The following is a 13979-nucleotide window of genomic DNA, read 5'->3' as shown; positions in this document are numbered from 1 at the left end:
GGCTCCTCCCTCTGAATACCTCATGTGGAGCCCTGACATCACACTCATTTTGTACGGGTGCCCACACTCTGTCACACACCTTTGCATTCTAGAGCCTGGACCAGTTCCCAGGAAAGGAGTCCACAGGGTAAAAATCATTTAAATGAAAGAATCATGAGTTTATCTAATTTCAGAACAATTTCCTTTTTTTTTAGTGCACAGTGATGCAATGTCAAGATTGGTTAAAAATGTGTTTTCCTCCAATATTTCATGGATTCTCCTTCAAGACAAGTTTTCAATAAACCTTTGCTCGGGTTTACTATATTCTGGGTGCTAGGTAAAAAGGAAAGTAAACACAGGAGCCACCATCCTCAGGGGCTCACAGTCTAGTGAAGGAAACCCATGTCTAGACGGTTATGATCTGGGGTGAAGGTACACCGTGAGAGGGTGAATCATTGAGGGATGTGCAGATCAGAGGCACGGCAGAAGTGACACTGAGCTGAGGGTTGAAGGATAAGTCAGTGATGACAAGGAAAGGTGTTTCAGACAGAAGGAACAACATGTACAAAACCATGGCGTGAGATGGCATGAGAAATCATGCCCAAAGATGTAGGGAAGAAGGAAATTGGCAAATCTTTGCTTCCCTGGTGGCTCAGAGGTTAAAGTGTCTGCCTGCATCTGCCTGCAATGCGGGAGACCTGGGTTCCATCCCTGGGTTGGGAAGATCCCCTGGAGAAGAAAACGACAACCCACTCCAGTATTCTTGCCTGGAGAATCCCATGGAAGGAGGAGCCTGGTGGGCTACAGTCCACAGGGTCACAAAGAGTCAGACACGACTGAGCGACTTCACTTTCACTTTATACAAAAGAAATCCCATTTGTTTGTTTCTCTGCTTGTTTGTTTTCCCAGAAGAGGTCATTGTTGAATAGAGGAAGAAGGATTGGATTTGGAAATTGAATAGCTCAAAACAGTAATGAGACTGTTTATAGTAGCTGAGTTTATATTGTACATGCCAGGCTAGGTTACACAGCTGCCACATGCTGGAGAATATATATTACCCCTCGCCATTTAGAGCTGGGGAAACTGATGCTCAGTGAGTACTAGCAGGACTCTTTTGCTTCTTGCTCCTGTTTGTTGAGACCCTGGGATGTAGTGTAATCCACCACTTAAGATACAGTAAGGGCTATTTGATCCCGATCCTGGTAGAAGCTTCCTTCTGTCATAAAAAGCTGCAGTCCCTACTTCTTCCCTGAACGTCCACGATGACTCCTGCCAGAGGATACGGGAATATCGCTGAACCTTCCAAAGCACGGGAGAACACTGCTCCACCCACTCTCCTGCTCGCGTGCCTCTCAGCAAACTTTCCTCAGAGGCCTAGAAGTGTGCCCCTTGGGGTGTGGGTGAGCTGGTATTGCCCTGCCTCTCCCATTTTCCCAAATACTTGCTCCCCCTGTCCCATCCATTTGTGTCCTCTTCAGACACTCCCATTCACTCAGCACTTCCAGCTACTCGGATTCACAGTCACGGTGTCAAACTCAGAGCCTCTCCCCTTTTCCGAGGAGGCCCCATCCCCTTGCACACAGAGTCACTCCTTCCTCTGGGCACTCCCTGCCCTTGGGGGCTTCCCTGCCATGTGTCAGAGCTCAGTTTATTCTGCACCCACATAGAAGGCAAGGACTCTTTGGACTTTTTTGCACCAGTTGAGTAAACAGTTGGCCTCTGGGCCATCAATGGGCTGAATCCAGAAGAGATTCAAGCCCTGACTCTGTCCCTTCTTGGTGCCAGGAACAGCCTGCATTAGAAGCTAGTGAAACAGCATCCTTGCCGGTCACCATGCAGGTGGAATGAGGCAGGCAGGTGCAGCTGGGTAGACCTCTTGCTCTGATATACTTCTGGAAGTTCCATGGCCCATCCTCACCTGCAACCCGGCATGGAGCCAGGAGACGATAATGGAATGTGACCAGTGTTCTTGATCAGCCCCACTGGCCTGCTTGGTCTAATGCATGTATGTCTCCAGTGCATCCTGCCTAAAGCATTTGTCATTTCTAGAAAGTGGAAAGAATTGCTCCCTATTTCCTGTGTATGTATTTTCTCCCTCCTAATTATATTCCTTTGGCCCTTTTAATGATATTTTGCATGAGAGTGGTATAAAACAGGTATTCATATGTCCATCTTGCATCCTACTGAAGCTTTTAAATAGGTAGATTTCTTCTAAGAAACATTTTTCTTTTCTTAAATAACTTTTCTATTTCTTTATTTTTGGAGGTTGTGGCAGGGGGAGGCACACCATGCAGCATGTGGGATCTTCCTCTCCCAACCAGGGATGAATTCCGTGCCCTCCTACAGCAGAAATTTAGAGTCTTAACCACTGGACTGCCAGGTAAGTCCCTCAGGAAACATTTCTAATGGAGGAATGCTCAGTACTATGACCCTTTCAGTGCTAATTGGCTCATTCTGTCATCACTGAATTGGAAAGTCAGCTCCTCCAGGTACTATCTGATTTTGAATCAATGACAACCTGAGTCAGTTTTCTCATCTGTAAAATGGGAGTAATGACACCTTTTCCATGTTGTGTTCAGTCACTCAGTTGTATTTGACTCTGGGACCCCATGGACTACAGCACGCCAGGCTTCCCTGTCCTTCACCATCTCCTGGAGCTTGCTCAAATTCACGTCCATTGAGTTGGTGATCCCATCCAACCATCTCATCCTCTGTCATCCCCTTCTCCTCCTGCCTTCAATCTTTCCCAGCATCAGGGTCTTTTCCAATGAGTTGTCTCTTCCCATCAGGTGGCCAAATTATTGGAGCTTCAGCTTCAGCATCAGTCCTTCCAATTAATATTCAGGGTTGATTTACCTTAGATTTGATTGGTTTGATCTCCTTGCTGTCTTAAGAGTCTCCTCCACACCACAGGTCGAAGGCACCAATTCTTTGGCATTCAACCTTTTTTATTGTCCAGCTCTCATATCCATACATGACTACTGGAAAAACCATAGCTTTGACTATACAGACCTTTGTAGGCAAAGTAATGTCTCTGCTTTTTAACATGCTGTCTAGATTTGTCAATGCTTTTCTTCCAAGGAGCAAGCGTTCCATAGCATGGTTGTAAACTTGAGAAATAATTACAATTGCACTCAATAAATCACTGTCCTGTGTTTAGGAAAGGTTTAAAGTGTAATCTACATAGACACTTCCTTCTACACTAGCTTTCTAATCCTCTGGAGGAAAATGGTTCAAAACCCACATATTCCAGAAATAAGTAAACTAATATGAAAAGTGCCTATTATACCAAAAACTGGACTTCTTTATTTATAAATATTTGTTGACATGTTCTATATGACAAACACATAGAAAAACACCAGTTTGCAACCCTGTGGACCTAAGCAACATGTTTTCAGTGAGTGTCAACACTCTAAAGTGAAACTTTATTTTTGAAAAATATTTACCTATTTGGCTGCTCCAAGTCTTAGCTGCAGCATAGGAGATCTTTGATCTTCATTGTGGCATGTGGGATCTTTGCTGTGGCATGCAAACTCCTAGTTGCAGCATGCAGGCTCTAGTCCCCTGACCAAGAATGGAACCTGGGCCCCCTGCATTGGGAGTGCAGAGTCCCAGCCACTGGACCACCTATGACTGGTGGCCCCTGGAGACCCCTGGACTTTTCTTTTTAACCTTAGTAAATTAGTTTCACTGAAACAATGGACAGCAAGCCACAATGAGTTGTGCTGTAAACTTGCCATGACTTACACACCCCCTCCATCCTCTACACTAGTGGGTCCACATCAAATCTCCAAATTCAAATATCAGATAGTGGTTTCCAGGCAAAGATATCAGGCGGAGCTCATATCTCCCAAGTCTCAACCACCACTCGGCCAGAAATGATAATCATTTAAGAATGTTAATTGAATGCTATAATTACAGTCAGTGCATAATAGGCATTTTGCACTGATGTTGTGCACTGCCAAGAAAATATTTACTTGGCTAACTCAAGTCCATGACCAAGTCTATTTTTTTTTTCACAACAGAAATAATGCTTTAATTTGTCATCACCAGACACACCAGAGTGAAGTCTCTTTGATATTTCAAGCATAATCAAGATGTCTCTTAGGCTTTTGCCTCTTTTATAAGTCATATGCTTCCTTTCTTTGTAGGTTCTATACCTAAGTCTTATGTGGATTCTTTTATATTCCTTACTGGCTTTTAATGAGATTAGCTCTTTACTGAAATTTTGTTTGGGGGCAAAGCAGGAAAGGTTAGCTGCGGAGGAGACAGGGGGCATGAAACTTTGGTTCAGCTTTCTTGTTTCAATGTCCCTTTCATCAAATTCACTATTTCTCTTGCACACAGATGCTTATTTTCCTTCATATTTTTAGCCAACACTGTTCACAGAAAAACCTTTTAAATCACAGGCTCTCTGGCAAATAGCAAAGGCTGCCTACTCAGCCTCCTTCCACCATCCCACCTTGGGCTTGACCAGCAGTTGGCCTCAGGTTGTAGAAATGGCAGACCCATATGATTTGCCTTCAGCACCAACTTCCCAGTCGTCTCCAGGGATGCACTGTTCCTCTCCAGGGTCACTCCTATTCATCTGTGACCCATGCTGCCCTGGACCAGGTCATTCTCACCAAAGGCTCCTTTTGGGGCAGGAATTCTCATATTTAGGAAATTTCTCTCCTGCTCAAGCCCTGAGGCAGTCTCCGTGCCACTCTTTTCTCCAGATTTCACAGTATTTGGTAGGTATGCTTCATAGTTTGTGGCCTTTTCCTCTTTCATTGACGATGAAGGGCTTTCCCCACCTCTTTTTTTAAAAATCTGTTGTTTTTGGTGGGTTTGTAAGGAGAGCGAGAACTAAAAATGCCCTTGTGCTACAGTCTTTACTCAGAGTCCTAGTTACCTTTTAAAACCCAAGCCCTTTGCTTATTTTTAATCCTTTTGTATTGCGTGTGCTTCTGAAAATTGCTCCAAAGCACGCTATGGGATAAGGTGACGGTGCATGTACATACATTTTTGACATGCCACATTCATCCATTTCTCTCCCTAAACTTTGATTTCTGGTTTTTTTTTTCTTCTGGAAGCCTTTTCATTCTTTATTTCCTTTTCTGTCATTTCTCTCATCCAATCTGGAAACTCTCCTATTCTCTAAAAAAGCTCAAAGAGATATTCTTTAGGGCCTCTCTTCTCTTCTAGCCAGAAGAGCAAACTGCACTTGTCAGAGACGTAATTAGTTCTCTCCCTTCACGGCCAAACCGTGTGCCCTAAATCTCTAAAGATTGGTTCCCTCATTGTCCGTGCATCCTGACTCTCCACACAAACCACCAGTGACGTGGCTCCACTCACAACTCTCAACCACTGCCATGGAAACTGCCTCTTTCTGGTCTTGATTGAAAGGGCTTCTGGGAGAACTGCTTGCAGGCACTCCACACCATTCCCCTTCTCTGTAGACCTGCTGCATATGACAGAGACGAGCCCCTCGTTACCTCAAGGGCCCCTCATTTCTTCCACCCACATCCCTGTGGGGCTGTTGAGCAATATAAGCATGGCATAGCAGCATCCTGCTCACCAGAGTTCCCACCTGCTTCCTGCACCTGTTTTCTTAGGTTCCTGATCCAAGGAGAAAGAAAAGATGAGTCAACCTTGCATGTATGTTTATCCTGCTGGTGGGATGTCATTAAATATGGAAAATCATGCAAATAGAGTTCCAAAAAAATGGATCTCTGGATAGTAAATTCCCCCTGGATTTACTGTGTTCACAGCTGGGAAACCTGGCTCCTCAAAAAAGACACTTTCAAGATCCAAAATAAAGGAGGGAGGATAAAGCCATGACCTCTCAGTTGTGTGAACAGAGCTGCAGATGTGAGAGCCTGGGTACAGTGGCAATAACTTCTGCTAAGGCTGCTATTTACCAAGACCTCCTATTCAGAGCAATTGTAAGAGGAGCCATCCAGTCCTCCCAATAATCCTGTCAATGATTACCTCCATCTTATACATACACATCGGAGAAGGCAATGGCAAGCCACTCCAGTACTCTTGCCTAGAAAATCCCATGGATGTAGGAGCCTGGTAGGCTGCAGTCCATGGGGTCGCTAAGGGTCGGACACGACTGAGCGACTTCACTTTCACTTTTCACTTTCACACATTGGAGAAGGAAATGGCAACCCACTCCAGTGTTCTTGCCTGGAGAATCCCAGGGATGGGGGAGCCTGGTGGGCTTCCATCTATGGGGTCACACAGAGTCGGACACAACTGAAGTGACTTAGCAGCAGCAGCAGCATACATACACATATTGAGGATTCTGGTAAAGAATGGAAGGAACCATATTTTTTTTAAAAAAGGGTGCTTACACCGTTAATGATTATTCATTAAATCAAAAATGTTTTCACATGTGCCTTTGAATAAGCCTTACAGGAAGCTACCCTGAGTCCAAAACTTTAAGCAATTTGAGGTTAGAGATCAATCTCTCCTGAAGCCCTTTTGAGTAAGAGAATAAAGCCTGTGTCTCTCCCAGGCCAACACACCTTCTTCCCAATGTCAGTCATTGATACAAAAGGTCCCCTACACAAGTTGCAATATCCAAACACATCATGGCAGCCCCATTTATGCCACTGCAACTATAAATATGATTAAATAGCACTTTCCAACTATATCAAAGATCTTAAGGTTTTTTGAAACAGCAAGAATCTCAGAGACTGTGATCCCTGCATTTCAAAGAGATGACAACTGAAGCCTAAGCAGGCAATGTGCTCAACTCAGTTTCTTTTTTTGAACTATGTAAAGACAAACAGTTAGTGTTATGAGAAAAAAAATACTTTCTCCCTGATGTTTTCTCTTTTTAAAAAATTAATTTATTTTAATTGGCGGCTAATTACTTGACAATATTGTGGTGGTTTTTGCCACACATTGAACTATGTAAAGACAAAAAGTTAGTATTATAACAAAAAAAAATGTTTTCTCCCTGATGTTTTCATAACTCCCTTTAGTATTGAAAAAAGTGAAAACAGTACATGAATGCAGCCCCAGTACAGATCCCCAGTCTGAAGGGAGTAAGGAGAAGAGGGAGTGCTCTGAGAGAGCTGAGGCTCTGAAAGTGCAGAAGGCTCTGAGTGCTAAGGTAGGAAAGTGTCAGGGGAAAGCAGAGACACTGCACACTCTAGGGATGCAGGGAAGACACATTTATTTATTCTGCAGATTAAAGTAAAACTGTTGCATGGTCCCAAACACCAAAAGCAAGAGATCCAGTATTTTATCCTAATAGCTCTCCTTCCCTAAACTGTATGAAAACTCCAGATTACACATTTTGAAACTCTTGTTGGGTAGGGAAGACCTCCTATGGCTCTCTTGCTTGGACCCTGGAACTAGTCATTCATTCAGAGCCCCCACCATCTATCCAGTGCCCTCCCATCTATCCAGTGTCCCCCACCATCTATGCATCCTGGTTGAGTGCTGCTGCACCATCCATACCATGCATCTCTGTCTAGCGCTGCTACTCTTTCATGCAGAAAAGTCTTGCAGGCCAAAACAGACCTTGAAAACGAGGTCATGACTTTCAGCACCCAGTTCTCTTTCATGTACCTTCCAATTCCCCATACCCCTAGAGGTGCAATCCCAGAGCTGGTTCCAGCATCTCCCCACTGTGAAATCTGCAGCCATCTTCCCAGGAACTCACCAGGGTTCAGGCTGCTTACTTCTTCAACCTCACTAAACTATGTGAACATTCCACTATTTTCTTCCACAGATGTATTTATGAGTTCATCAGAGAAGGCCCAGACCTCGGAAAAACAAAGCCCAAACCAACCCAAGTGAAATAGTTTTATTTAGTAGGTTCAGGGGATTTTAAGTAGGTATTTACAGAGCGCCTGGTAGATACCAGGTGTTAGTCATAAGAGCTTCAGCAACTTAGCCAAGATCACTCAGCAAGAGCTGAGACTCACATTCTAATAGGAATCCTCAATGTCTGAGGTCTGAAACAATACATCCTGGCTTTACTGTTGTGAATTTTTGTGAACCACAGAATCACAGAGTTGAAAAGGCAGGCTTCAGGTAGACCACTTCCCCTGCTGGTATTTCAGTCCCCTTGCTGTGTTCCTCAGAGGAGTGTGAGCGCTCATCCTTGGATGGGCCTCTGTGGCACGGACTAAAGTCTACCTTCCTTCAGTTTCTCCTGGACATGCTGGCTCTGGCCTTCTTCCTCTTGACAGCATCTCAGAGTTCAAATGAAAGCTTCCCTGTCATCTTTCCATCACTCTTTTTCAACCTAGTCATCCCCAGTTTCTTCTACTTTTTCATCTATGACTGATTTCAACCATCTGCCTTTTATATCTGGGGTGAAGCTGGATCCTAAGGGGGTCTGAAAGAAGTATCAACTATTGTCAGTGACATTACTGGGCATTTGTGTTGAGTGAATCCTCACCCCATTCTTTGGAAGACTCTACCAGGTGCTAGAAACTTTCAAACACGACTCATAGATGACTTAGGAACATCCTTGAAAACCTCGCATGGTGGGTAACAAGATGTTTACCTGTAATTACCTCAGAGCAAAGGTTAAGCACTTTGGAATATTGAAGACATTTTAAAAGATTATTTGCAAAATTTGCAAGAGGGAAAAATATGAGAACATCTGTTCTTTAAAATCACTGTAAAATATTCATGTACAAATAACTTAAAAATACTGAGCAGTAAATCTCTTGGAGTTAATTGGGTGCATGAGTTCAGAAAGTCTCTGCTGGGAAGAGAATTTTCCCTCAGAGTCCCTTCCTAACTCTTTTTATCTTACAATTTTCTTTATAATACTACACCTTTACTGGGGATCATTGCCATGATATTTAAATAGGAGGGTTTTTTTAATAAGGAATTTTAAAATAGATCTTTCTTGGCAAATCAGAGAAGCTCTTTTGGAACTGTTCTAGTCTTTGGGATAAACAGTATGTAAAGGAGTGTTTGTGCCCTGAACCCAGAGATTTACCTGAAGCCCCATTGTGCCCTCTACAGAGCAGTTGTATGTTTATGAATTTCATTCTAGCCTCAAATATAGAAAGGCCCTTGGAAGGCCCCTGGTACTTGGACATTTTGTATCCTTTCTAATGTCTATGTGACTCTCCATTTGAGGACTCTTGTAGGAGTCAGGCAATCTTGACATAATCTTGGTGACTTTAGGATAAGGTCAAGATAGAATTCTCTTATTATAAAAGATCTCCAGGCCTCTTTTATATGCAGTTCTTGTTAGCAGAGTTTGGATTGGATTCTACTGAAAGAAAACAACTACAGACCTGACCCACTTTATAAAATTTTTGATGCCTAAATAAGATTGCCAAATTTAGAAAAAAATAAATAATGGCCAGTTAAATTTCAGATAAACAACAATTTTTAGTATGTCCTGAAGACTTATTTCATATGTCAACACCATACCCAAATTCAGTGTCAACTGCCCTATGCTAATTTTCCTTAATGAACTTTAGTGATAGCTCTACCGTGGAATAGAATAAAAATTGCATCTATTTTTTTTTAATCTCTATGAAAGACGTAACAAATCCTTTCTTGACAAAAGAAATATGTGCCAATTGAGGCATATGGCTAGTCTCACCCAATGTATGTGCTTTGTACAGAACTGGAATCTGGGCCTCCACTCACTTCTTAAGAGCTGATAATTAGGAGAAACTACAAATGAGCTCAAAACCAAAAAAAAAAAAAGATAAAGGGGGGAGGAAATGATCTGCACCTGAGGAATTGTGACGAGGCAAAGGATCTCCATACTGTTGTTTTCTCCTGCATCTAGCAATGTTCAAAACACAGTAAACAGTGTAAAATAATGTATGGATAAATAAATGAATGAAAAAAAAATCATTCTAAAGCCTCTTTCCCAAGCCTCTGCTATAAGGCATCTAGGGGCCTTTCAGATCTCAGTGTTGTGTTAAGCTCTAAAAAGATGAGACTAATTAGGCTTTAAAACATGTGGCTGTGTGAGTGAATGAGTTTTGACAAGAAAAAAATTTCTCTTCTTAAAATAGGACGCTGCTTCTTACCTGAGATGAAATAGATAAAACAGACTGAAGTTTGAGAAGCCATGTAACAGTTTCCCAGTAGAGGCATTCATGATCAAACAGTCTCAAAAACAATGGACACGACCTTGCCCCATAATTTTTTTTATTAAAGGGGCCACCCCATGTTGAAATGTTAACATACACAATAGAAAGCCCGGAATCGGAGAACCTGACTAGAAGGAATGTAACAGAGCAGAGGGAGGTGGGATGGGCTGGGACAGAAGGCATAAAGTGGAACACCTGAACTGATGACCCTCATGTCTCTCTAGCATGAGAATTTTGCAATAAGAATGTTAAAAGTATTTTTGAGACACCTGTTAATGTACTGACCAGAAAGTTTGCTATAAATAATTAGGCATTAGGATAGATGTTATTTAACTGCTGTTAAGTGAAGAGTTACTTAATATTCTTGTGCAAAGCCTGGGAAACCAAAGATGATTTAAATTTTAATCACCTCAGCTGAGTGTGCACCAAACTTGTTCCCTCTCCTACCATTCTTTGATCCTTGAATTTGATTTGTATCTGATCAACATCTTGCAAAGTAGCATATGTAAAAGTGTTAATGGCAACTCTTTGTGACCCCATGAACGTATAGCCAGCCAGGTTCTTCTGTCCAGGGGTTCTTCCCAACCCAAGGATTGAACATGGGTCTCCCACTTTGCAGACATATTCTTTACCATCTCAACCACCAGGGAAGCCCACATGACTGAGCGACTTTCACTTCATTTCAATTTCATGAGATGACACTAGCTAGAAAAATGCAAGTAACTAGTCCATATTTTTTTCTATAAAAGGAGAATTCTTTCCATATAAAAGAACCATAATCCCTATTTTCCATAATTCAGATAGAAAAATGTTTATCTTTTATCACATAAATGCATATTTTAATAGAGTTTTACTGTTATTTTGCTTATCCTAATTTACTTTGAAGCTTCTTCAAAAAACTCAATGTGGATATTTTATTTTCTAAAATTTATTGAAGCAAATAGGGACAGTGAATAGTCTCCAGAATTATATATTAAATTTTAAAAAGATATTTTCCGTGCTATACTAGGCAGAAAACAGCTATTATATAAAATTACTTAAAGAAGCAAACAAGCTTTTGTAATCTCTTTTGCAGCAATGTTCTTCAGCACTACACATATAGTTACCTTAATAAAATGTTTTTATTTGATCTGAAATTTTATTTGAAAATGAAAAACAAATTTTTAACTTAGGTATGTTAAATAGGTCGATCTGATCAATGTAAAGAACTGAATTGTGTTGTCTTTGTTTGGAAATGTCTTACCAATCCATCCTTATCCAAAAATGTATGTAAGGTAATATAACCCAAAACACATGTACAAGGATAATTTAAAATATTAAAAAGGGACAAACTTTTATATATGTGAAGTCAATAGACATGTTCTCTTTAGGATCTTTGGGCTGGGGGCAAAACATACAGTCTCTTCAACCATTTCGCATATGTTGTGGTATCAGCACCTGTTAGGGACTAAGTGTGTCCCCCAAAATTCACATCTTGAAATCCTAACCTCCAATGTGATAGTATGTGGAGATGGGGCCTTTGAGTAGTGATTAGGTCATGAGAATGATCTCATGATGGAATTAGTGCCTTTATAAAAAGACCCCAGAGAGCTGCCTTGTCTCTTCCACCATGTGAGGACACAATGAGAAGACTGCAGTCTGTGAAGCAGGAAACCAGTCCTTAGCAGATACCAGATCTGTCAGCATCTTGATCCTGGACTTCCCAGCCTCCAGAACTGTGAGAAACAAGTATCTGTTGTTTAAACCACCCAGTCTATAGCATTTTGTTGTAGCAACACAAAAAGGTTAATATAGTACCCCTCTACTCTTTGGCCATACCTAAACATGCTCAGGTTTATAAATGACCCACTTACAGTGTGTGCAACCAAAACCTGGCCACAGAACAATGGAAAACTGGCAGGTCACCCTCCTTGTTCTGGGCACCATATTACTGGCATACAATGCCATCTATTTTTGTCACCTTTTTGTCATTCCAAAACAGCTGTACAAAAGATTTATATTTTACTTTATTGTTGCTTATTATTAAATGAATATGAAAGTTAATATAGATATAAAGTGTCAAGATAACATTTTAAAGTATTTGAATATGCTTTTCTTTTTCCCACACCTTGTACATCACATTTGTCCTTTTCAGCCAGAGGGTCATTGCCTTGAAGAAAGTAAGGATTGTTAAAGCCGGATTGCCAAGAGAAAGATGTCAGTTCAAACTTGAACTTCCAAACGATGATCTGAAAGTTGTAAGAATCAAGAATTTCGTTTTCAAAAACAAGGTTTTGGGGGAGATGATATATGGGCTCCAAAGAGACAAATATAGAAGGCTCAGTTTTTAGTGTTTAACATAAACCAGTAAGCAGGTAGGAATGCAGGATGTGAATGAGAGCAGGAAATAGCATGGCCTTTTCAGCAGCTCTGAGTCCTCTACTGGATCTCAGAAAACATCTCAATTTCTTCCAAAGCATATGCAGGCATGGAGAGCTTGGAGGGGTGGTGCAGTGCTGTCCTCAAGTCCTCTCTGCCTTCACACATCATGCCTTCACACCTACAAACACATCTCAAGAGACCTACTAGGTCACTTCCCCCAGCATACCTGATGGCAACTGGACACCTCTCCCACCCACCCCAACATCCTGGAATTACAAACCTCTCTGGGATTCTCCATCATCCATGATTTTTAATGAAATCATGTTAATTATCTAATTTAAGTGTGTATACATTTTAAAAGTGCACAAAGCATACATGTACAGCTGGATGGATTTTCACATGCAGACAGATCAGGAAACAGATGATTTGCATTCCAGAACCCCCAACATGTGCCCCTCCCAGTCATTAATACCCCCTTCTCAAAGGTAACCATCATTCTGTCTTCTATCACCATGTTTTCTTATTGTATTCATTTGTATCCAGTTTCTTCCACTCAATATTGTGTGTATTTTTCATCTATATTGTCACCTGTAGCTATTGTCTTTTCATTTTCATTGTTGAGGAGTATTCTACTGGATAATATGTCACAATTTCTTTATTTTTCCATTCAGCTGGATATATGAGCAGTTTATAGTTTTTTAAGCTATTACAAATAATGCTATGAATATTCCTAATCATGTTTTATGTTGCCAACATGTCCTCATTTCTGTTAGATTTATACCTAAGAGTGAAACTGCTACTGGATCATAAGCCATTTATATATTCAGTTCTGATAACTGCTGACAAAGTTTTCCAAAATAGTTGTATTCATTTGAACCTTAGGAAGTTACAGTTTTTGCAGGTCCAAGTAGTTGAATATTAGTAATATCAATGGCTTAACCTCCAATTTACACTTCTACCAGAGATCCAGTTATTGCACATCCTTGTCAACATGTGATATTGCCAATGTTTTACATTTAGCCATTCTAGTGAATGTGTAGTGTTACTGCTTTCTAATTTTCATCTTCATAATGGCTAATGATCCTAAACCCTTTTTCATGTCCTTATTGGCCATTTGGATATCCTCTTTGTTGACATTCTATTCAAGATTTTTTGCATTTTTAAACATTGTGTTATTTTTGTTTTTCTTATTGATTGTGCATGTTCCTTTTACATTTTGAACACAACTTCATTGTCAAATACATTTATTGCAAATATCTTCTCTGACTTGGTACTTTGCTTTTCACTCTTTCAATCGTATATTTGATGAACAAATATATTTTTAATATAGTTTTTAGTTTTAATATCATCAAATTTCTAATATTTTCCTTTTTGTTTAGTGCTGCTTCCACCCTAATGTTAAGAACTCCTTGTCTATTCCAAATTCATTAATGTATTCTCCTATGTTATCCTCTAGAAGGTTTATAATTTTAACTGTCTTATTTTTAACTATAATCCACTTGGAATTAATTTTTGTATAAGATGTGAAGTCGATGACAAGGTTCATGATTTTTTCTATAA

General features: G+C 40.7%; 2 long non-coding RNA genes across 3 annotated transcripts in view; one reads left to right on the top strand and one right to left on the bottom strand.

Moving 5' to 3' along the window:
• Window positions 1-13979, top strand: part of LOC129556862 (uncharacterized) — a 622407-nt gene that overhangs the window by 519474 nt on the left and 88954 nt on the right. For both annotated transcript variants that reach the window (XR_016037858.1, XR_008686110.2), the window contains one exon: window positions 2245-2359. This is a non-coding gene — a long non-coding RNA (uncharacterized LOC129556862). The remainder of the gene's footprint in view (window positions 1-2244; window positions 2360-13979) is intronic.
• Window positions 1-13979, bottom strand: part of LOC148777355 (uncharacterized) — a 71085-nt gene that overhangs the window by 24129 nt on the left and 32977 nt on the right. The window lies entirely within an intron of this gene.

This window comes from Moschus berezovskii, chromosome 7, assembly GCF_049115385.1.
Source record: "Moschus berezovskii isolate FMDL1 chromosome 7, NW_MosBer_1.0, whole genome shotgun sequence".
NCBI lineage: Eukaryota > Metazoa > Chordata > Mammalia > Artiodactyla > Moschidae > Moschus > Moschus berezovskii.
Note: the sequence above shows the minus strand (reverse complement) of the source record. Positions and strands in the feature narration are given on the sequence as shown.